This window comes from Pan troglodytes, chromosome 12 (genome assembly GCF_028858775.2).
Source record: "Pan troglodytes isolate AG18354 chromosome 12, NHGRI_mPanTro3-v2.0_pri, whole genome shotgun sequence".
NCBI classification, from domain to species: Eukaryota; Metazoa; Chordata; class Mammalia; order Primates; family Hominidae; genus Pan; species Pan troglodytes.
In genome coordinates, this window is record NC_072410.2 from 76,766,324 (window position 1) to 76,791,723 (window position 25,400).

At 45.3% G+C, this 25,400-nt stretch overlaps 1 protein-coding gene across 18 annotated transcripts in view; it reads right to left on the bottom strand.

Annotated features, from left to right (window-relative positions):
- PRKCE (protein kinase C epsilon) overlaps positions 1-25,400 on the bottom strand; it is a 537,105-nt gene that overhangs the window by 245,707 nt on the left and 265,998 nt on the right. The window lies entirely within an intron of this gene.

The window sequence follows — 25,400 nt, forward strand, 5'->3', positions numbered from 1 at the left end:
TGGGAACTCTCCTGACAAAGGGGACCCAGAAAGCAGGAGAGGAGGCTTGGTTTCTGCTAAGACGTGTAACTTAGCTGACATTTGTTATATCCTGGCGTCTGGTGAAAACTTTATATTCTGTGTCCTCCTCAAAGGCCTCTGAGACAGTGGAACTGGAAAACATTTAAGACAAAAAAAAAAAAGGGCTCTGGAAAGAAGGAATTCTGGCATGTTTCTGGCATGTGTAACCTCAACCATTTTGAGTCTTTGTGGGAGAAAAATAGTTCATCTAGTAAAACTAAATTACAGCTAACCTGCAAGGTCAAGTCCAAATGTTAGCGCCCCCTGGCAGACCTTCCTAAGCCCCGGCTAGAGGGGCTCACAGTGAGTTCCGTGGCCCTCTGCCCTACCCCTCTTTTGGCAGATGTACTCTGAGCTACAGTACCCATGTGCAACTCCTATGTGCTGGCTTAGATGCTATGGTCCTAAACTTTCATAGACTGGGTAACTGCTTTGCACATGATGACTGCGAAATCATTTTTTAAATAAAGGAATAAATGAATGTTAGTCTGCTTTAGAGTATATTTAATTGTGTCCTTTAACAAAGGAATTTCTTTTCTACAATATTCAAAAGCAGAAAATTACCTAAAATGAGCTCTTAAAGCCTCCTGAATCTTCACAGCTGAATCCTAGCCCCGAGATAGAATCATTCTCTTTGGCTAAAATGATTCATCAATTTACAAAATGCCATAAAAGTAGAAACATTATGTGAAATAAGCGGGAATTATGATCACATGTATTTGTGCAACACTTCTAAAGTATATTAAGAACAGCAGCAGCTAACTTCTGGGGAGTGGAGAATAAGAGGTTGAGGGGACAACTTTTCTTTTATACTTTTAAAGCACTGTTACTGTTAAATGTTTTACTGTAAGCATATTTCCACTGATGTTTAATTAAAAATGAAGTTTACAGAAAATTTTGATACATATACTCATTTAGTTACATGGGTACTATAATAAACATAATGCATTATAATTCATTTTATTGTTAAAAAAACTGAATCTCAAGGAGATTAAGTGACTTTTTCCAAGAGTGAACCGCAGAATCATAAAACAGAGCGTGCTTACGCAACAAAGCACAGGAAAGAGAGGAATTTGTATTCCATTCGTGTTCTAATCCTTCCTGCGGGGACCTCGTCATTAGACCAACAGTAATTTACTGAGTGCACACCCTACGCCATCCCCTGCTGTTCCCCTCATGAGAGCCGCAGGGACCTTTCACATCACAATGGCTGCACGTTCCTCATATATGACATGTCACACATAATATGACAATATTAATTATAATAACATTTACAAGAGACTTGCTCTTTTATATCCTCTCAATGGATTTCAGGGAGGAACATACTGCCTATACGATTTTTTTCTCACTTGCACAATTTGGAAGTCATCGGCCAAATGATGTCATTCTCCTAACCCACATGTAAACTTTGAGGCATTTCAGGGTGCACCCAGATAAGCATTGTCTTTGGCCAGAAACGCTTCTCTAATTGGTGTTTTTGGACCTTAACTAGCACAACGATTCAGCCTGTCAACATGTAACAGGTAGAATTAGAATCAATGTCTTATAGCAACTGCCTCAGATGAACATGAGACGTAAATGTTTGAAAGCCTGGCTCCCATACATCTCTAAGCAAGAGTGCTCACATTCCATGGACCATGCCAGAGGTGCCGTACTTCAAACTAACAAATTCATCACAGCAATTAGGTTTGGTTTCTAAGCATGTGCTTTGACAGCTCTTTGAAAGATGGAGCCAACTCAGAAAAAAACTTCAGCTACCTGCAGCAGCCTCTTGCTTGATTCTCCTGTTTTAATCAGGGTAGAAGAGGTAAAACTCTCCTCCAGCTAGTGTATTTTATCCCAATAAAGAAACTCCCCCTCCCCCATAATTAATGAACCTATGACCTTCTAGACAGAACTAGCCAGGGAAGGCTGTCATGTAATCAGACCACTCCGGGACTCCAGGGGACCGTAGAGGTTATCTAGGCCCTAACTTCAAGTCCCTCCCAGGCTCTTCCAGTGCATGCTTGAATTGCTCAGTGACCCAGGCACCACTCAATTTACAAAAAGCATCCTTAGCTCAGCAGGTCCTCAGTCCCTCAACAGATGGAATTGTGCTGACTGAATCTCCCCTCCCCTTTGTTAATTCAACTGCCCATTCTTCAAGGTTCAGTTGAAGTTCTGTGTTTTCCTCAAAGCCCACCCCTTCACGGCCCTGCTTTCTCTGAGCTGCAGAGTCTAACACTTTATAAACATCCGTCCGTGCCTGGTTTGATGTAGGTCTGTATGATCTCCCATTCCAAACAGTAATAAGTTTCTTAAGGCTGGAGGCCATGTCTTTTCCTCTCACCTGCCCTCAGATCACCTAATCTATAGATGAATATACCAATGATGTCCATCCAATATTTGTTGAACATGCAGAAAATGCCCAGGTCACTAAGCTCTGGTCACTGCACATGCACCACATGCTGGCTTCTTGAGGTCTGGGTCTGATCTCAGCCACTAGAATGGGTTAAGTCCATGAGCAAGTGGCCACATGAGTGCTTCTTCAAGGGATTAACTAGGCTACTGTATTGCTTTCAGTTCCCAGGAGCATGTGGCCCTCTTTCGGTTAGTATATAAGTCATTTGTTCAGTAGGGAATAGGTGCCTATCAGCTTTTTTTTTTTTTTTTTTTTAAGATGAAGTCTCACTCTGTCACCCAGGCTGGAGTGCAGTGGCATGATCTTGGCTCACTGCAATCTCCACCTCCCAGGTTCAAGCGAGTCTCCTGCCTCAGCCTCCCAAGTAGCTGGGATTACAGGCACCTGTCACCATGCCTGGCTATTTTTTCTTTTTGTATTTTTAATAGAGATGGGGTTTCACCATGTTGGCCAGGCTGGTTTTGAACTCCTGACCTCAAGTGATCTGCCTGCTTTGGCTTCCCAAAGTGCTAGGATTACAGGCATGAGCCACCACGCCCGGCCAGGTGCCTATCAACTTTTTAATTCTTGTAAGTTATTAAGCAAAAGGTATATGTATGTGTTTGAAAGCGTGTGTGGGAGTGAAAGTATGTGTGACATGCATGCGGTACGTGAGAGTGAACACTTGTGAGCGCAAGAGTGTGTGCTGTGTGAACAGAGTGTATGTGTGGACCAGTGAATATACCTGGCCCTGGATACAAGTCATCATCTTCTTCTTGCTCCAATTAACGTGTTCTCTGCTTCTTCCATTTCCTTGACTTACTTGGGTCTACTAAGCCAGAGGTCTCCAAATATTTTTGACTGCATATACCAGCAACAACATTTTGAAATGTTTTCATATAAATTATAAACACATACTCTGGCTATCTATACATCAAATATTAAAGCTAAATCATGTTCTTACTTCATAGGTAAGAAAATGAATACAGATGGAAGGTCTGTTTCCCAAATCCCAGTAGCTCATCTTGCCTACTCTGGGCACTGTGTCCAAATTCCACTTTGCAGGCCACTCCTTGAAGCCACAGCTACCCCTAATCTGGCCTCTCACCAGACTCCTAGACACACATCTTGCTGAGGACTGGTGCCAGATTACCTGAAGCAAATGTCAGGTGATGAACTGGAAATGAGGTCTGAGGGAAGCTTCCAATTTGCATTGCTGATGCCAATTTCAGGAACCAGTAAGTGAGCGCAAAAAAGAAGAAGGCAGGAAGACGCAGAGACAAGTTCTAAAACATCAGGTCAACTAAGCAAGGAGACTCTCTGAGGCTGTACTGGAAGCAGGGGAGAATGTTCATATTTCTGAATGCACTTGCTGGCAATTCACTGCCAGCCCAGTATGGTGAGGGGCTGGGTTACACCCACATCTCAGAAATGACGGGAGACTCCCAAAACAATTTACAGCAAGCATGCCTTAAAAGTGCATTAGCGGGCCAGGCATGGTGGCTCACGCCTGTAATCCCAGCACTTTGGGAGGCCAAGGTGGGCAGATCATGAGGTCAAGAGATCGAGACCATCCTGGTCAACATGATGAAACCTCGTCTCTACTAAAAATACAAAAATTAGCTGGGCCTGGTGGCACGCACCTGTAGTCCCAGCTACTTAGGAGGCTGAGGCAGGAGAATCACTTGAACCCAGGAGGCGGAGGTTGCAGTGAGCTGAGATTGCGCCACTGCACTCCAGCCTAGCGATAGAGTGAGACGCCTTCTCACAAAAAAAAAAAAAAAGTGCATTAGCTAACTGCCATTGGAATCACTTGCTGCATTACATTTTCTCTTAGTGACTTGGGGTTGAAATGTCTCTTTGAAAGTCTTAGTAACCTCAACAAAGGAAGGTGCCCAGATGCTACTCTACAGGAGAATACGGTATGAAATGATGAAAGAGCAACATGCGGAAGGAAGGGCAGCTCCAAGGCCCAACTGCCTGACAGTAAGACATCAGGGAATGAAGTGGTGAACACAGAGGAAGGTGGCAGTGCTGGCTTTAGACAAGCCCATCTCTTGTCACTATTGGGGTGCTACCAAAATAAATGCCTAAGGTCTTCAATAACAGCACTTGGCACTTGTATCAAATTTCTTTCCCGAAACACACCTATATCCCTTGTCTTATTGAAGCCTCCAAGTGACCCTGTGAGTGAGGGCATAATGTATAATGTTTGGTTTTGGTTTTATATTTTCCGGGAGAAGAAACAACGGGAAGAGTTATAGCCCGGCACCTCCTCCACCCTGGCAGGGTGCTGTGGGCTGGATTTCACTGGGACAGCAGGGTTGGATGAGGTCAGAGCCAGCGTGGAATTAGCCTACTGCGCTGGATTCCTGAGTGTTGACTCAGCCGCAAGACTCCAGAGGGCAGAGCGCTGAATGTGCTAGAAAGACTTACGAATGAGGTGCCCACCATGTGTAACTGGGTGAGAACACCCAGCCTCTGCCCTCAGGGGTTTACAATCTAATACATCAGGAATAGGGCCAATGTTTGAGAGAACTGTAGATGAGTGAGAAAGAAAACTGGCACGACTTTGTAAATATAAGCTTTCTCAATTTAAGCAAACTTGCACATTTGTTTACTTTGTTCTGAGAGTTGCTGAATAAGGCATGATACCATGAGTTTATGGTCAAACAGCCACGGAAAGGCAACATTTAGGCAAAAGAGAAGGGACCCATAAGTTAGGAAAGAATGCAAATTGGAGGCCAGGAAAAGTTTGCTAACTGAATAAATAGCGGCTGCAAGGCTTGATGGGGGTTTGAGGGGTGGGCGCTGAAATGTTGAAAGGGACACAACAAGTCAATCACAGACACAAGGTGGAAAATGCAGGGATATCTATAGAGTGGGTAGGGAGGATGTAGGTTCCAAGTCACTAAGGATAGTCCTAGATTTTGCCTGTTTTCTTAGAGTAATTATGTATAGTGCCACTTATCATTCTCAACTGTGTCCTTTCTTGGAGGATAAATGATATAGTCACCCTAGTTCTCCAAAACTCACAAGATGCATTGAATTGCCAGATAGCCCCCCTCCAGCCAAGCCATCTACACACCAGCTTCTATATTTGCACCACCTCTCCAAGGGGCTAAATACCACCTCCAAGAGACTAAATACCACCCCCATCAGCCCTGCCCTGAGGCTAAGAGAGCAGATGGTTCTATGTGGGTGTGAACAGTCTTTAATTCTTCATTTCTGGGGTAACACTGGCTCCTGAGAATCCAAGAGGAACAGAGGGAGGAGAACAAGAAGAGGCCAAAGGGGAAGGCTCGGGACCCTCTGAGTGACATTAGTGGTGCATAACGTAAAGGCTACTCTCACTGTAGAGAAGCCAGCATGGCAGCAAGGAGGGCGAATGGGCCTTGGGTCCAGCAAGACCTGCAGTCTGCTCCCAGATCCCCACAGTCATTGCTGAGCCTCAGTTTCCTCACCTCTTTAAAGAAAAGTGGGGTGGGGGAGGATAATATCTACCTTCCAGAGTTGGAGTGACAGAATGTAATCATTATCAAGTACCAGGTACACAGTAGGCGTTCGATAATGGCAGCTTTTGTTGGAACGATGATATATACCTACAAGTTTTCTTTCTTTTTTTTTTTTTTCTTTGAGACGGAGTCTCACTTTGTCACCCAGGCTGGAGTGCAGTGGTGCGATCTCGGCTCACTACAAGCTCCACCTCCTGGGTTCACACCATTCTCCTGCCTCAGCCTCCCGAGTAGCTGGGACTACAGGCGCCCGCCACCAGGCCTGGCTAATTTTTTTTGTATTTTTAGTGGAGATGGGGTTTCACCGTATTAGCCGGGATGGTCTTGATCTCCTGACCTCGTGATCCGCGCGCCTCAGCCTCCCAAAGTGCTGCGATTACAGGCGTGAGCCACCACGCGTGGCCATACCTATGAGTTTTCTTAAAACCAAATTGTCAAAAATGTGGGGCCTACCAGGTGTTAGCCTCCATCCCATAACATCGTGGCTCAGGTCACCCTCAGAAGGAGACACAGGGAATCCTAAGTGTATTCTGGGAGTGACCTCTGTGGCAGACCAAGGGACACAGCTATGGCCGGGACACCAACAGCTTCTGCTATAATCTCCCCAATTTTTTTTTTTTATTTAAGTGCAATTATTTTTGTTTAAGTACAATTATAAAACTATAAAGGGAACATTTTTAGAGGAGTAAAAAAAACCAGATGGACATGGAATCTTTTCTTCCCAGCCAAAGGGGATCATCTTGCTCATCCCCTGGGAGCACTCTTCTTTCATGATCACTGTCCCAGGAGCCCACAAAAGGTCCAAGCATCTATGGAACTTAAAATACAAGTACTGGAAGGCTTGTGTCTGTACCAGGCTCTGGTCCTGATCCTGGAAATTCAATGTCACAGTCTGAACAGGTGTGCCTGCTGATTGATTATAGCCTGAAAGTACAAGAGGGACAGGCAGAGCTTTTGTCCCTGCCCCTTTTAATAAGAACACATACCTGCAGTAGGTTGTGGATTGGAGGAAGTCTCTCAGAGCCGGGAGGAGACATTCCCTACACCAGTGGAAAATCTTTGGGTCTCCAAAATCACACTTCTTTAACTCAAGTTAAATGAGGCCTTAAGGTGCTTAACTGTTAAGAAATAATAACAAGAAAAATCAAAGATTATGCAAAAAGAGGGGTGCAGGGGCTGCAGGCTGTCCTTAGGGCATCCTCTGGCCTTGGTGGGTAAGGTTAGGAAAACCTGGCTGCATTTTCTGAACCCTTCCACCAGAGCCACACGGGGGCACACTAGTCAATGTTTTGGATGCCGGGCCTCCCGCTGGCTTCCTTTCGGTACAGAAACCTGGAGGAGGAGCACAGTGAGGGCAGAGGCGCTACTGGATGACTCCTTGCTTGGCCCACGGCCACCAAGCCAGTGACTCAGGCAGATTGTCCTTGAGTGATTCAAAACCACGTGGGTGCTGGCCCAAAGGTTTCCCCTTACTTTCTAAGCATGTTCCCAGCATGGCTGGGACACGGGTTCCTGAGTTATTACTCAGGAGAGCAGGGAAAAGAATTGAGTGAATAAATGGAAGGTCTAATAACCTCTTAACCTGATACCAGGAAGGCAAGTGAGTAACCCCCAAGGGGTGCTTGGGGGCACAGCAGGCAGGGGTGGGCAGGGTAATAGCTCATTCTTCAGTGGGTCGCCATAGCATCCTTGGCGTGACCAGAGTGCTGGCCCTCAGTGCCTGCCCTCCTAGGGTGAAGGATCAGCCTCAAAGGCAGGGCAGCAGGCTGGCTCCCGACAGAGCCTCTTGACAGAGGGTCTCCTATGAGCACACACTGCCGCCTCACCAATAGACATGGGAACCCCAGGGGACAGACCAGGGACCAAACCCCAGCCATCAGCAGGCACTGCAAGGCGCCAGCCAGCCTGCACTCCAGGACTCCAGTGTGCCTGCTTTCCAGAGCACAATGGGTCCAGGTGCACACAGACACAGCAGACAAACCAGAAGAGAAGGCATCTAAGTCACCACCTTCTATCAAGAATTCAGCTAAGCTGCGATTTTTTTTTTTTTTTTTTTTTTTTGAGACAGTCTCACTTTGTCGTGTGGGCTGGAGTGCGGTGGCATGATCTTGGCTCACTGCAACCTCTGCCTCCTGGGTTCAAGCAATTCTTCTGCCTCAGCATCCTGAATAGCTGGGATTACAGGCACGTCACCACGCCCAGCTGATTTTTGTATTTTTAGTAGAGATGGGGTTTCACCATGATGGACAGGCTAGTCTGGAACTCCTGGCCTCAAGTGATCCACCTGCCTTGGCCTCCCAAAGTGCTGGGATTATAGGCGTGAGCCACCGTGCCCAACCCTAAGCTGCAATTTTACATGAAGACCTTGGAAAAGAAAAACACTTTTGTTTATAAATATGGTATAGTATGCAAATTTTAAAGTATTAATATTTTTTAGCTAAAACAGTACTTCAAAAGTTCTTAGCTTGAGGCCGGCTCTGAGAGGAGGGGGTTTATTTTCTTCTGCCCCACTTATCTTTGGTGAATGGAAGAATGTTTGTTTAATAAAAAGTCAGTAAAGCAGAGAATCATGCAAAGAAAAGATGTATGTACTTTAAGTATTTTAACTAACAATATTGAAACTGAAAATACTGAAAAACAAATATATGTACTCACTTGCCAATAACAGAAGGCCAATTTCTTTAAGGTATGGTCCCCCTCATCATCTCTTACAGACAAACATTATCTATGATTTCCATTTCCATTTTCTATTTGTGTGTGTGTGTGTGTTTGTGTGTGTGTGAGAGAGAGAGAGAGTGTGTCTCGCTTTGCTGCCCAGGCTGGAGTGCAGTAGTATGATCATGGCTCACTGCAGCTTCAACCTCCCAGGATCAAGCAATGCTCCTGCCTCAGCCTCACAAGTAGCTGGGACTACAGGCACATGCCACCATGCCTGGCTATTTTTTTTTTGTAGAGACATGGTCTCTCCATGTTGCCCACGCTGGTCTTGAACTCCTGGGCTCAAGCAATCCTACTGCCTCAACCTCCCAAAGTATTCAGATTATAAATGTGAGCCACCATGCCCAGTCCAATTGCGGTTTCTTTCTAGTGGAGCAAAAACTTAAAGATACTTGTGAAGTAATGTGAATTTGGAATCTTTTTAGAGCTTTATTATTTTTCTCACACAATTTAACAGTAATTTTTTTTTTTTTTTTTGAGGCAGAGTCTCGCTTTATCACCCAGGCTGGATTGCAGTGGTGTGATCTCGGCTCACTGCAGCCTCCGCCTTGTGGGTTCAAGTGATTTTCCCGCCTCAGCCTCCCAAGTAGCTGGAATTACACGCATGTGCCACCACGTCTGGCTAATTTTTGTACCTTTAGTAGAGATGGGGTTTTACTATGTTGACCAGGCTGGTCTCAAACTCCTGACCTCAAGTGACCTGCTCGCCTCAGCCTCCCAAAGTGCTGGGATTACAGGCATGAGTGACCATGCCTGGCCAACAGTAATTTTATAGGAAATTTATCTTTGGCTTTTTCCGTCACATTCAACTTAGTCTTAATAGAAACTTTTTTTCACACTCATCTCAGTTTAAATAAGATTTAATTACAATTATTTATTACAATAAGAACAAATACAAGTGGCTTTTGATAAACACACAACTACTGGTGGGGACAGAAGTGTACAGTGGGAGTACGGCATAAGCTGCTCCACTATGGCTGTGAGCTTTCAAGTGTGCCCTGAGCGTGTGTCAGAGAGAATGGGAGACAGAGTTAATTTGGCAAGTCGGTGACAGCAGAGGTCAATTAGGAGACTACCTCTGGAACTTTGGTGGAAATCTCTGAAAAGTCACAGACTCAGTGTTTATAATATGGACAAATTCACTGGATAAAATTCACATGCAACTCTTTAGAAAAACATGATGCCTGAAGTCAGGAGTACCTGCACTTATATTTGCTTCCACTAGTCCCCTGACCCTGTTACCAAGTTAACATGATTTTACTACAGTGCTGCCCAAATCTTATGATTGTGCTATAAGCAGCCTAGTTCCCCTAGGGTCAAAATAACTACTCCCAGTTAAAAAGGCAGGCATGCTGGGTGCGGTGGCTCACGCCTGTAATCCCAGCACCTTGGGAGGCCGAGGCGGGCGGATCACGAGGTCAGGAGATCGAGACCATCCTGGCTAATATGGTGAAACCCCGTCTCCACTAAAAACACACAAAAAATTAGCTGGGCCTGGTAGTGGGCACCTGTAGTCCCAGCTACTCGGGAGGCTGAGGCAGGAGAATGGCGTGAACCCAGGAGGTGGAGCTTGCAGTGAGTCGAGATCGCGCCACTGCACTCCAGCCTGGGCGGCAGAGCGAGACTCAGTCTCAAAAAAAAAAAAAAAAGCAGGCATATGAGGTGAAAGGTAAAACAAAACTTTTGGAAGAAGTCATAGGTGAACATCCTTAAGACATTCAGGTAGGCAGCCTGTTCTTGAATGGAATACAAAAAGGTCAAACCATAAAGAAAATAACTGATAAATTGATACATTCCTCAGGGACTTCTGTTCATCAAAAGATCCTCTTAAGGAACTACAAGGTAAGCCACAGACAAGAAGGTACTTGCAATTCATATACTCAACAGAGACTCATATCCAAAATCTATGAAGACCTTCTAAAAATCATCTTTTTTAAAGCAGACAACCCAATAGAAAAATGGGCAAAAGACTTGAGTAGGCACTTCTAAGAGAGGATATCCAAATAGATGATACACATATAAAAAGGCACTCAAGAGCAATGCAAAGACATCAGGGAAATGCAAATTAAAATCAGAATAAAATCAAAGAATGGTGGATAAACAGAATGTGGTATATATTATAGATATAATGGAATACTATTCAGACTTCAGAAGAAATTCTAACACTTGCTACAACATGGGATGAGCCTTGAAGACATTGAGCTAGGTGAAATAAGCCAGTCATAAAAAGAAATACTGCCCGATTCCACTTATATGAAGTATGCAGAGTAGTCAAAATTCATGGAGACAAAGTAGCATGACAATTGCCAGGGGCTGGGGGGAGTAGAGAGTTAGTGTTTTGTGGGTACGGAATTTCAACTTGGAAAGACGAAAAAAGTTTTGGAGATGGATAGTGGTCATGGTTGTCCAGTAACATAAACACACTAAATCCCACTGAACAATACACTTAAAATGGTAAATTTAATGTTTTGTATATTTTACCACAAAAAAAGATACAATAAAACATACCCATCAGAACAGCTAAATATGGAAAAGAGATGAATAATCCCAAGTTTTGGCAGGGTTGTGAAGCAACTGGAACTCTCAGACTGTTGGTGGGTGTGTAAATTTGTACAGTCATTCTGGAACACTGACAGTATCTACTGAGGCTGAGCAGCTGCAACCCATGACTCAGCAATGCTACTCCTAGGTATGCACTCAATGCCAGTGTGTACATTTGTTCACCAGAAGACATGAACTAAAATGTTCATAGTTGCACTATTCATACTACCCCTAAACCGGAAACAAGTGCATGTCCATCAGTTATAGAACGGATATATTCCCACAATGGACTAGTCTACAGGAATGAAAATGAATAAACTACATGCGAAAACATGGATGAATCTCAGAAACCTAATGTTGAATGAAAAACCAGACACAACAGTATACACTGTATAAATCCATGTAGAGTTCAAAACCAAGTAAAACTATTCCACGTTCTTGAGAGTCAAGAAGTTGGGTGAGGGGTAGTGAGCAGAAGAGAGGATGGAGGGGGCTGGCCATGTTCTCTTTCTCCATCTGGATGCTGGTCACCCAGCATCTTAAAAATTCAGTATGTGGCCAGGTGTGGTGGCTCACGCCTATAATCCCAGCACTTTGGGAGGCTGAGGCGGGTGGGTCACCTGAGGTCAGAGGTCAGGAGTTTGAGACTGGCCTGGCCAGTCTCATGGTAAGACCCTGTCTCTATTAAAAATACAAAAATTAGATGAGTGTGGCAGCGGGTGCCTGTAGTCCCAGCTATTGAGGAGGCTGAGGCACGAGAATCGCTGCAACCCGGGAGGCGAAGGCTGCAGTGAGCCGAAATCGCGCCACTGCACTCCAGCCTGGGTGACAGAGCAAGACTGTGTCTCAAAAAAAAAATTCAGTCAGCTGTATACTTACTAGCCATGCATTTTTCTGTGTGTCTATGCTACTTTAATGAAAAAGTTAGCAGAATCAGTCATACGCAGCATTACATACAAAGTATTCAATTATAGAACATTTGGAACACCAGCAGTGGTGGGAAGTTAAGCCCCAATGGAATGGTGAAGCAAAAGAATGCATGTGGCTCCAACTAGAGTAATTTACCATCAGGAGGTTGTTTAGGGAGTGGGGAAAATTTAGGTCAATGAGCTGATGACACCAGAAAGTGTTGTTAGAGCATTTACCACCTATGTCATTCATTCTGGCATCTAATCACATGGAGCCTTGTTTTGTTATTTAAATGTCTGAGGAATGTTCACCTTAACTATAAGCTCCCTGAAAGCAGGAACTCTGGGATGGTTTCTCTAGCATAAATCACAGCATTGAGCACAAAGCCAGGCATGTCATAAATCACAAAACCATTTGTTTAATAGCAATACACCATAATACTAGAATTACATAACAATAAATTAAATGTGTTATCAGAGTGCAAGGACTTAACAGAAATACTAAAATATCAATCCAGAGGCAATCTTAAACAAAGAGCTTAGACTTTGAAGCATGATGGATCCTGGGCAAGCCATGTAATGTTGTTGGCCTCTGCTTTGCAACCTGAAAATGGGGACAGTAGTGACCTTACAGAGTTGGTATAAGGATGAAATAAATTACACGAGGAAATGAAGGATCAGGGACACAATTATGTGCCCAACAGCACCGCGCCAGTAGGGTAAGTTGCCTTCTCCTAAACCCGGCATACAATCTGACCCTGAGCAAGGAAGAATCTGACTGCTTCTTATCTCCTCGAACCTTCCTAAAGCCAACTCTTAGGGGGACTGCACATCAAGCTTCTTATCTCCTCGAAACTTCCTAAAGCCAACTCTTAGGGGGACTGCACATCAAGCCTTCCTGATCTGACACCTGGAATCCCTTTAGTCTGACTCAAATGTATGGCTGCAATGTCAAACAAACAACAGAGGCATTAAGTGGATTCTAGGTGCAATAAATCATGCAAGCGATGGTGCTCTGTTCCCAGTCATGAGGCAGCAGAGTTCATGATGAGTAACTGCAGCTGCCATGCCCTCCACAGACAAAGGACAGGCATTCCAATTGGAAGGTGGACACCCACAGCCCTCCTTGGAGTTGCCTGTGTATGTGCAATGCTTCCTCCTCCACCAGTGGGAGGCACAGTGGTGACTGGAGAGGGCCAGATTCTGGAGACATGCCTTATGTTTGTAAGATTTATTAAGCATCCAACATGAGCCACCAGGCACTTTCTTGGATCTGCCACTAGCTAATCATATAATTTTGGTCAAGTTTTCTGAACTCCCTAGGACTTCTTCATTTTTAAACTGGTAAGTAGTACCAGGCCATCTCTTAATCACTTATCAACCTGTGATACTCTAATCCATGCGCTTTCCAAACACCAAAGTTAGCCTTCCTCTATTTCTAATTCAGTCTGTGACATCTTCTTCTGCTATCTTTAGAATTCTCATGTCCTCATTTGTGGGGTGTCGCACAGAACAGTAATCAGGTGACTGAGCTGGATGGAGGCGTCATCTGACTGCCAAAGCAAACCAACATCAGACTTGAATAATAAGAGCAGGGTTCATTTCTCACACTATATTTTTCAAAAACCATGATATACGACCTTTGGTTTGTCCATTCATTGATTCATTGAATGATTCATTTACTCAATAAGCATATATTTGGTGCCCTCTTGGCCCAGGCACTATGCTGGGCATTAGAGAAATTTGACAGTGGGTTAGGGCAAGGCCCTGCCCTCGAGGTGCTCATGTTCTACAGGAAATGCAGGCACTAAACATGAATCACCCACAATATGGCACTAAAAGGGAGGATTGAGCATATCATAGGTACAGGAAGAAGACACGAGAAACACATGAAAGATGCGAGAGAAGGATTAGAGATAATTATATGATGTGAGGTCCTGGGGGTGGGGGGAAGATGGGGATGGAACAGGAAGAAGACAGTATCCCTGCAATGCTTACAAAAATTCCCAATGGTAACCAATTTCCAGGGCAATAAGAACCTTTGATAATATGAGTTTTCTAAGTTTTTAGCTTTGGAAGAAATCAAGAGTGGGAGCTTAATTAGCATCTTAACACCCAGCCACCCACCTAGACACTGCCTCCTTCTACCCTGAAGGGGCAACAGTTTCCTGCATCTTTTCTTTCATGCTCCCTTAGTCTCGCTTTCTGCTGCCTGAACTCAGTCCCGTGGGGGGATAAATGGGAATTAAACACGGTTAAAAAGCCACAAAATGGAGAGTACGCACAAGAGTAAAATTATTTATATATGGGCATCTTCCGCCGGGAGGAATGGCTCCGCTATCGCTCTTTGGTGTCTCAGATTAAGACTAAAGCACAACTCATTTTTCCCTTTTCCATTCCAATTAGCTGCATATTTTTAGCACGTGTTATATAAGGCTCATCTGCCCAAATCCATTGGCTTGGGGCCTTTCTTTCCTTTCATTTCACTGGTAGATTGACCCGCGTGGTAGGATGACGAGCAGATCATGACAAGTCTGTAAATAGCCTGCCAGAGGAGGGGTGGATGGGAAGAGAGCTCTCGAGATGAAGTGAGGGTTTGTATTTGGCATGCCAAGGCTAAATCCATCCCTTCTAAAAGGGGAAAGAAGAAAGAACGCACAATTCCAAATTGAACTGTGGCACAGCTAATAGGAAAAGGCTGCTCCCGCCTACAATAAGCACAACTCAGACAGGTGGAGCTCAGCGCTGACAGAGGGGCCCCCAGACTCCCAGCCTCGGGGTACAAAAGGCTCCAGGTGCTCCATCAGCTGCAGAATAGTCTAATTCTGGTTGTGCATGGATTATGTGCATGCATTATATGCATGAGCTGCGGACCTTTCTAGGAAAAAAAAAGTCCGTCCACACTATTAGTGGGGGGCAGGAAAAAGCATGAAGAAGGACTGAGGAAGGCTTGTCCTAGCCTCATCTCTGTCTCAATTCTTGCCATTCTAGCAAAGACGCTTCGGCATCCTTCTGTTAAAAATATCTACCATTACTTCTATACACATTGTTGTGGAAGGACTAAAATGAAACAGTACGTCCAGAGAAGTGTAAAGTTATGGGCCGGGCACAGTGGCTCACGCCTGTAATCCTAGCACTTTGGGAAGCCGAGGCGGGCAGAATTGCCTGAGCTCAGGAGTTGGAGACCAGTCTGGGCAACACGACGAAAGCCCATCTCTACTAAAAATACAAAAAATTAGCTGGGCATGGTGGTGTGCGCCTGTAATCCCAGCTACTCGGGAAGCTGAGGCATGAGAATTGCTTCAACCCGCGAGGCGGAGGTTGCAGTGAGTTGAGATGGCACCACTGCACTCCAGCCTGGGGGACAGAGGGAGATTCTATCTCAAAAAGAAGTATAAAGTTATATTCAAATGTAAAGCATTATAGCTTTGAGTCTGAACTATACCCATGGTCACACACCACAAGCAAAATTTGTAGAGGTCACTGGGACTCAGCCACCTCTTCCCATAGATCACAACACAGAACAACTAGAAGCAGTTTCTTACAGAACTAGAGCCTAGGAAAGCTTGGAGGGAGGTGAAAGGGAATCCTTGAAGTCAAGGAGTTTAGTGCTAGGGGTACTATCTTAGAGCCCAAAAGAACAAACAATAGCCAGATACTCTTCCTCAGCCCTGGGCTCATCAAAGATAAGTCTATGTACATTGGGGTCCTCCAGTACCACCCAGGCCCCCCCACCCTCTCCTGCCTCCGTGAGTGAAGGCTACGGTCACTTAGGAAGGCACACATCTACACGAAGCCTTGGGTATCTCAAAGACTATTTGAAATCACTGTGGAAAAGTTCTTCTAGAGCTAAGGAAAAATAAAGATGTATTTTTTTTTCTCAGCACACATCAGCAGCTAGCAATTATGTGTTTATCTATTTAATGGGAAAACAAATATTCAAATCCACTGCAGGAGAGAGTATCAGCCTCTATGCGAGAGATTTTACTTCCTGCTGATTTACAGTTCTGGAGATGAAATCCTCCCTTTCTCTAATGCTCCTTAGCCTGGGCTGCAGAATCAAATAATATGCCAGGCTGCATAATCTCTGGATCAGCAGTACAGACTGGCCCAGAGGTTTGGTCCTGGGGCACGGTAGGCAGTTATGGCCCTTGGACTCAGGCAGACCTGGATGCCTGGGGCTTTACTATGAGACCTTGAGGGAGGTACCTCTTCTGTTTATGCATCAGTTATCAGCTGTAAAAAATGGAGATAATACCTGCTTCATAGGAAGATTGCAATGATTAAATTAGATGATATACATAAAAGTGCTTAGCACAGAGCCTGGCACATTGAGGCATGTCAATGAATACTCGTCTCCTTCCCTTCTCTAGGTTCCAATCCCAGAAAAATCCAACTACATTTGTTAATTCACAAATTATATCTTTACAATTTCACCTCCCTTTTCTCTGACAACACCCCCCCCATGCACACTCACACATGGACTATACACATTCTATACTTCTTACCATCCTGTGTCCCGTGCACACTCATGCATGCACATATACACATTCTATACTTCTCACCATCCTTGTCCCATGCACGCTCACACGTGCACATATACACATTCTATAGTTCTCACCATCCTGTGTCCCATGCACGCTCACACGCGCATGTATACACATTCTATAGTTCTCACCATCCTGTGTCCCATGCACGCTCACACATGCACATATACACGTTCTATACTTCTCACCATTCTGTGTCCTATCCACACTCACACGTGTACATATACACATTCTATGCTTCTCACCATCCTGTGTCTTGTGCACACGCACACATGCACACACCACACATTCTATACTTCTACTATCCTTTGTCCTACTTTTCAGCCCAAACCTCCAAGCTCAAATTCTATTTCCAGAAAATCGTTTTTGGTGCCTCGGGCCCACAGGAGCCCCTCTGTCTGAATGCTTCTAGCCACGGCTGTCCATGTCACAAAATGTTCGTTAATAAGAAACACAGTAATTTAGTAATGTCCAAAACAAAAAAAGAAAGCACTGGCTTACAAATCCTTCTCATCCTCCGACTTTCAACTGGAGAGAATACTCTGCCTACCTCACAGTTTTGCTTTAGGATCAAATAAGATGACCTGTATGGAAGAGCTATGTAATATGCCAGTACTACGTTAAGGGCAACATCCCCTCCTCTTTATCACCACTATCACCGCCATTACCAACACCACCATCACAAAAGATCCTGAGGATGGGGGGACTCACCTAACTCACTAATTTCACCAGCTCCTCCTCGACTTGCTGTGTAATGGAAACCTAATTGTGAAAGGCTTTTATTTGAAGACAGTGGTTATGTATGGCAGTTGCCCTGAAACAAAGCACTGATTCCCCCCTCTGCCCATATTCCTCTTGCCATGGCCCTGGAGAAAGGAAAATTCAAAATTAGCCCGCCAAGTTCCCTTGCATATCATTGCAGGCCTCAGCAGTCAGCCGCTGAGCAGCAGACCGAAAATTCATGCTTGCCAACTTTGTCATTTCTCAACATTTGAGTTATTTATACTTCACAAGTCTGTGAGATGCAAGTCCCCCATTTCCTGGGATGTAGAAAAAAACTGGCACAATATTCTAGAAATTCCCAAGCCAAAGTGGGTGGCACTGAGGCTTCGAATATTCAGCCCCACTGAATTCTCCCAACCTGATTCCACCCACTGAAGTTAGCCTTGCCTCCCCCACCGAATCCCACCCTCAGGTTATCCCTGGCCTGGGCCAGGAATGACTACCCCAATATTTTATCTGCTTATGCAAAACCTTTGAGTCCTAGCTCAAGTCCCACTGTTGCTGGAAGCCTGCCAGAGTTTGCCCAGCCCACGATGATTGGAAGCAGCCTTCTGTCATCAACATCACAGGTCTTAGAAGAGTCCCAATAGAAGTCAGCTCAGTCTAGGTGATCCTTGGCCAGCCTGTGAGCTCCCCGAGCTTATGCTCTAGAATTCTCCCTTGGGTTCACTACTCGGATGGATGTATCTTAGGTACACAGTAAATGCTTACTGATGCTAATTGATGATTAAAATGCAGCATGCTTGGCCGGGCGCGGTGGTTCACGCCTGTAATCCTAGCACTTTGGGAGGCCGAGGCGGGTGGATCACCTGAGGTCAGGAGTTCGAGACCACCCTGGCCAACATGGTGAAACCCCATCTCCACTAAAAATACAGAAGTTAGCTGGGCGTGGTGGTGGTGCCTGTAATCCCAGCTACTCGGGAGGCTGAGGCAGGAGAATTGCTTGAACCTGGGAGGTGGAGGTTGCAGGGAGCCAAGATCATGCCATTGCAATCCATCCTGGGCGACAAGAGCGAGACTCTGTCTCAAAAATAAATAAATAAATAAATAATACAGCATGCTTAGAGAGAAAAGGGGAAATGAGTTATCAGGACAATATGCTTGTCCACAGGGCCTTTAGGAAAGGAAAGGGGAACACCCTCTCCCTTAGTACGAGTCTTGGAAATGAGAAACTGGACATCCTCAAGAACAGTTCTCATGCCCTGGCTGCCCAGTATCAAGCTTCAGATAGTTCTGTTTCTACTTTAAGACCTTAGCAAGCCTACCCATGTCCACAGTGGATACCTTTAAAACACCCTGCCCAGCCCAGGGTACCTCAGTTTCCCCTCACTGAACCTACCAAGAACTCTGGCTGTGCAGCCCTTGATGTCTGCAGGCTGGTCCCCTGCACTCAGAGCTGTCCATGTCCCTGCTCGCTGATGAGCACCAAGGAACTCAGAGCTCTGCTGTTTCCTGCAAGCCCAGGCCTGGCTTTGGTAACTGACCTATGCCTTCCATTGTTTCTGCCCTCAATCCAAGTCCTGCCTTCAGCCTCACTTCTCCCATGAATTAATTTCCATGCAACTCTTTGCTGCCACTAAGTATAGACGAAAAGACATATTTTTTCTCAGCACTGTGTAGGCCAGTAATGTAACAGCAGCATCTTTAACACTTACTGAAAGAAGATTATTCGCCAAGTGCTTTTTCATATGTTTTATGTGTGTTAACCCCCTTTTAACCGTCACAAAACCTGATGGGGTAGGGAAGTGGGTCCTATCATTTCTCCTGGTGAGTTAAACAACCAGCCTAAAGGTCCACTGCTAGGAAGTGGCAGAGTCTGGATTCAGTCTGCCATGGGAGCCCACACTCCCAGCCTCTCTGTTATCCTGCCTCCATAGAACGCAAACATACAGTGAAGAAGGCTTCCTTTCCACCCATCCCAACAATCATTGTTTCCTTAACATCTCCTCCGCCTCCGTCCTTCATTTTCCTATTCAAAAACAACTGGCCTACCCAGTAAAGAAAGCCTCAAAATTGGCACAAGGATTTATTTCCCTGGCAGTGGACATATTTGTTATACCTCTCCCCAAACAAAAATACGTCTCTTTCCCATTCTTATAAAGATCAAAAAACAAATTACTCAGCAACTAAACGGCCAGGACAGGAATGAACAGCCAATTCCATTGCTCATTCCCCACCCATAAGGAAAGGTTCCCATGAAAGTGCCTGACGGTTTAAGGCACAGGAGAAGATGGGAAAAGGTGGCTCGGTGGGTTGGGTCCATTTGTTGACTGCAAATCAAGGCCTGTGGAGGGAGTGCTCTTTTCTCCTCTCCACCTCTCAATATCCCCAAGGAGCCCAGGGACACAATAAACTCATGTTAAATGTCGATTAATGTACACCTGTCTCCTCAAAACTTCCAATAACAACCTTTCTTCCTGCTGCACCCAAGAACATTCCACTCTGGCCAGTGTGGTTTCTCCACATTCCTATTACAAGGCAAGATCACTCCAACCACCTCACCTTTGCTTTCCATGCTCTCCCTGGCTCGAGTTTCCTCCCTCCTTCCCTCTGCTCCTAGAAAGCCACCCTCCAAGGTGATCCCAGCCCCCTCCCCAGGGAGCCTTCCCAACCCCCTGAACTTGAGGGATGGTTCCCTGCTCTGCCCTCCTATACCACAAAGTCTGTGCTGCACAAGTCAGCACTTAATCACAAACCCGCACACATTGCTTCACGGGTGTCTTTGTGTCTTAGACTTCCATATCCACCGCAGCACCTAAGACAGGGCTGAGGGCACAGCTGAGGTGATAAACACACCTGGCTGGTTGACAGAAACTAGAGCTGTCCCTGGACTCTGCTCTACCTCCAAAGCTGGTCTCCAAATGGCAATTTCAGGCCAAAGTCATACATCCTATTGACCGCACTTGGCATTTCTTCCTTGTAGGAAGAAATTCAGACCCTACCCTGTGAGCCTCAGGGAGTTGGCTGATGGCTTCTCCACATGGCCACTGCTCTGGGCACACAAACGCTTGTTAGCAGAATGCCTGGTTACATACTCCACACTCCCATCTCCTATCTGAAAGCTGTCAAAACTCAAGAAGAGGTATATGTGTCACAATACCAGGGACCCAGGGACTTACAATTTCTGTATTTTCTAGGAGACTTTTAGTGCCATAGTCCTTCCTATCAGAACTTTCTGAAATGCTCTCCACTCAGCAAGGCCTACTCCTCTATTTCTCGCCATGCAGATACACAGTCACGCCAAGGAAAATTCAGAAGTGCTGTCTTCCTGCCCTCTGTTATAAGCACAAGGGTTCAGTATCTGTTTCTTTCCTTTATTTGGCTCTACAGAAGGTGTGTGGTATTTTCTCCCCTCTTATATCTTGAGGAAATAATCATCAAGCCCTGTAAAGCCAGGGATATCGAAACATGATCTTTTGTGCATTTATTATTTCCAATGACTAATATGTGAAGGATATACCCTCAAGTTACAGGGATTTAACATAAAATCAGAGCTGCAAGAGAAAGGTGTGACGGTTCTTAGGCGTTTAAGCACATCCCAGCACTGGAAGATACACCCGTTTGCACTGTGTGGTCTCAACTCCATGATAATCTCCAGGCAACCAAAAGCCAGCTGCTTAGCAACACAAGCCAGAGGATCAGCTCACACGTCTCTATTAAAGAGCTGCTCTTGCCTCATGGTAAGTGCAGCTTGAGCTGACGGCACCCCAGGCAGTTGCTGCTGGGCAGAGACTGGGCCCACATGGGCTTGGGGTGGACACAGCCTGGGGGGAAGGGTTTAATGAAGATAGTAGGAAGAGAGCAGGTGGCGGGTCATCCAAAAGTTAAAGGAAGAATTCAAAATGAGGCATAGGTTACAATTCCAGGGAGGGCAGTTGACCCCCTCCATGGAAACTCTGAAGCAGTTGCTTCTAACTCCTGTGTCCCCCACTCTAGATGTTTTGCCCCCTGAGGGTATAAGGGGGCTTGACTTTGGAGACAACACTTGGTGGGTTAGCAGCTCAGCCAGTATAAAGAGTTTTGGGGCCTCTAGTCCAGCTCTTTTCCATTAAGCACTACATATGATAGGAAAGCTAATGGCAATTTGTAAAACTACCATTTAATGGAATTTTACAAAGCTCAGGCTACAGCAATCCCCCAGTGTCAGAGATAACCTCAAACTAATGTCAACAGAGACACTCTCATACTGTCTTTCAACTTGATCTTTCAACTTGACCTCCTAGAGGACTATCAGCTCATTAGGAACCACATTCACACCAAGTGATGCCCTTAAGAAAATAGTCCCATGGAGGAAGAATTGCCCTATGCAGAAAGGGCTTGTTTTTGTGATCTCAGAGTGCCTGCCCACCTGTAATCTCATTTGAGCCTTAGTTCATTTTCCCTATATGAGGGAACATGTGATATATATTGATAATATAATCCTATCTCCACTACTAAACCAAATATCAAAAACAATATAGAAATCAGTTGACTGCCTCCATTTATTATCCATCCAACTTAATTCATTCTAAAGCAGTAAACATGTATTGAGTCCTTTCTGTATGACAGCAGGCATCACACCAGGAAGAAATAGCAAAATGACACTCCTCCCCTCAAAGGTCTCGCAGAAGGGCCACAACCCAGCCTCCCTTGCCTTTGTTGTATAATGGCACATGGAAAACTCATGGTAGATCAGAACACTGGAGCAACCAGAAGCAGCCACTCACAGCCAGAAAGGAGTGACTTGGAGCTCTGGTCACCCTGTCAGTTTACCCAGCTCTACCACTTACCAGCTAGGACCTTGAGCAAGTGACCCAATGACTCTGTAACTGAGCTTTCTAAGCTAGAAAATGGGGCCAATAATAGTACATAACTCGTTGGGTCACTGTGAGGAACAAATAAGCTAATATATGCAAAACTTAAGAAAGAGTAGCTGGCACGCAAGTGCTCATGAAAGGTAAACTATTGTTATTTTCTCCCATCTTTTAAGAGGGCTCTGCTAACTATATCTACATATGTATTTTTTTACAACAATTTATATTTCCTATCATCTTTGGCCACCATCTCCCTCAAAGGCTATAGGAATTCTGGCAGTTCCAACTCCACACGCCTTTTTCTCTGGACAAGTCTCCTCTTCCCAAGAACTTTAGGAATTCTACGAGGGGCTTGGCTGTGTAAAAGACTACCTCCCTGATACCTTTATGTGGTCCTTATTCTTCAGTCTCCTTCAGTTCATTGAAGACCAGTGCCTAAGCAGTTTATTTCGATTTTGTGAAAATATTTCATAAACATTTTAGGGCAGGGGACATTTCCAGACTTCCTTGAGTCCTCAGAGGGAGCTACTCTCTCTTCTGATGGCTTCAGCTCACCGATGTAGGGATGAGCTGAGAGCCTGCTTGCTTTATGAAAATGGGGGAGCAACAGGCATGTGTATGGGGGTAGGACAACAATTATTTGGTTGACTTTCTTTAAAAACAGCTTTGAGATAAATCCCACACCATAAATTCACCCATGTAAAGTGTACAACTCAATTGTTTTAGTATATTCAGAGATATGTACTAAACCATCAGTTTTAGAACATTTTCATCACCTCAAAAAGTAACTCCTTATTCTTTAGCGACCACCCCCTGTTCTCCAATTCCCCACCCCCAGCCCTGTGCAACCACAAGTCTACTTTCTGTCTCCATGGATTTCCCTGTTCTGGACATTTCATATGAGTGCAATCATACAATATGTGGTCTTTTGAATCTGACATCGGTGACTTAGCTTAATATCATCAAGGGTCATCCATGTCAGTGCTTCATTCCTTTTTATGGCTCAACCATGGATATTTCACATTTTATTTATCCATTCAGCAGTTGACGGCATTCGGGTTGCTCCTGCTTTTTGGCTATTATGAATAACACTGCTATGAATATGCATGCACAGGTCTCTGTGTTTTCATTCCTATTGGGATCATACCTAGGAGTGGAACTGCTGGGTTATATGGCAACCACGTTTAATCATTTGAAGAACTGTCAGAGAGTCTTCCAAAGCATCTGCACCATTTTATATTCCTGTATTGGGTTACTGAGTGGGCAGTTAGAAAGCCCCAAGCTGAGGCCTCAGTGTGCACTCCATCATCCTCCAAAGTTTATCCTCAAGCTGATGTCACTTTGTTTTCCTCCATTAGACCTTAAGATACATTTTTCTCTTATCAAACAGGAGTTTGATTGAGAGATTATTCAGACTCTGCCTAAACATTGAAGAGTTGTTCCTATCAGTGGGGCTACTAGTTCTGGAGATCTAGGGTGATGGGTGTGTCTGAACCGGCTGGGGCCACAAATACATGTACAGACATGGCCTGAGTAGCGGTTACTCAGTAACTGGCAGGGCCAGGATGAGAGAAGCCAGTTCTCAGGTCTCAAGCCTCCTCCTCTCCCACTGTCCCAGTGTCTGCCTTCACCCACTCACGCACCCTTTTCCACACCTAATGAACACTGACACTAGTGTTTGCCTGAGCCACGAGGATGTCCTGCACATGTATTTTCCCCTTTGGGGAGGTTCTGATGTTTACTTCCTTCTGCTTTCACTCAGCAGAAGGGACTCCACACATGCCATGGTACACGCCTGTAGGTTGTTTCCTGTGTTTTTCTCTAGCCCCAGCCCTAGAGCCAAAGAAGGCCTAGATTTTCCAAGAAAAGGTTGGGGGGACTTCATGACAATGATCTACGATCTGTTGGGATGTCCTCTTCAGAGGCCTTTGTCTCCTGGTGGCCTTCCCTGCCCCTGATCCTATTGGTGTTCTCTAAATGTGAGCCAAACAGCACAGAATGTGCCGTGGCCCTCCCTTGGAGGCCAGTTCACACTGGAAGAGGGGTGCAGGAGGAAGTTCCCCAAATTCAACCCCAAGACAAGGCATAAACACACTTCAGTGGAAAGGCAGCAAATAAGAGAGGCCAGAGGGCAGAAGGCAAATACCACTGCCTACGCTGGCTTTCCTGTGGTTTCTCTAGCCAAGTAATTTAGAGATCACATGTTTTGGAAAGGAAGCAGGTGTCCGACTCCAAGCCTGCAGAGTCCACGGCCCAGCCCAGCCTTCCCACACTTGGTTTCCAAGCTCCACAGTGATCCTCACTCACTGGCTGTGTTCTTTCCCTTGACAGGTTGTCCGTACGGCATCAGCCCAAGAGCCCAATTCATCAGCTCTTTTCCCCTCTGTCCACCCCACAACCCCTCCTCATCTCCCTACCCCTGATGTCTTGTTTTCAGTTAAATTCAAGTGGAACCAGCTGTTTCCATATAACAACCTTGATTTACATGCAGCTTATCCAGCCCACGTGGGCTGGCCTCCAGCCTAACTGTTCTGACACCCTCTCCAGGTGGCTGTCCATCCCAGCTGGCATACCCTGGCCACTGCCATATCATGCCAGCTCTCCCTGAAGAGGAGGGGTGTGTGACAGCAAAGGGGAATGAACACAACTTAGATGGTGAAAGGAGCTGTGAGACCCTCCAACCTCTGCAACATTCAATAATACGGCCTGTCCTTTGGGCTTCTGCAAAATACAAACTAGTAGGACATGATCTGAAGACCTGCACTTCTCCCCTCCCTTCCCATTCCCCCCTCGCCAACCTCAGCCCTGCGGTGCCTCAGCCCCAGGCCCACTGCAGAGGACTCTGGCCCATGAAAAGTCATTCCTACGTGTGCCTTTAGTTTCCAGCTGGTGGACAGATTGGTTTACTATATACAACCATAAAGCTTCAGAGATTTGGGTTGAATTTGAATCATCTGGTTTCAAAGTAACCATAGAAACCGAAAAATGGTTTATGTGGTTATTATTTTTTCCTCCTCCAATTGCATTTATTGTCCGAACCCTTTTCTGTTCTGGCCCTGTTCTCCTCCACAGTCCTTGCAAAATGCTAGTTGAATAGAGGCTGAATCTTAAATATGTATTGTTGACAAAATTGTTTGGTACAATGACCAGAGTTT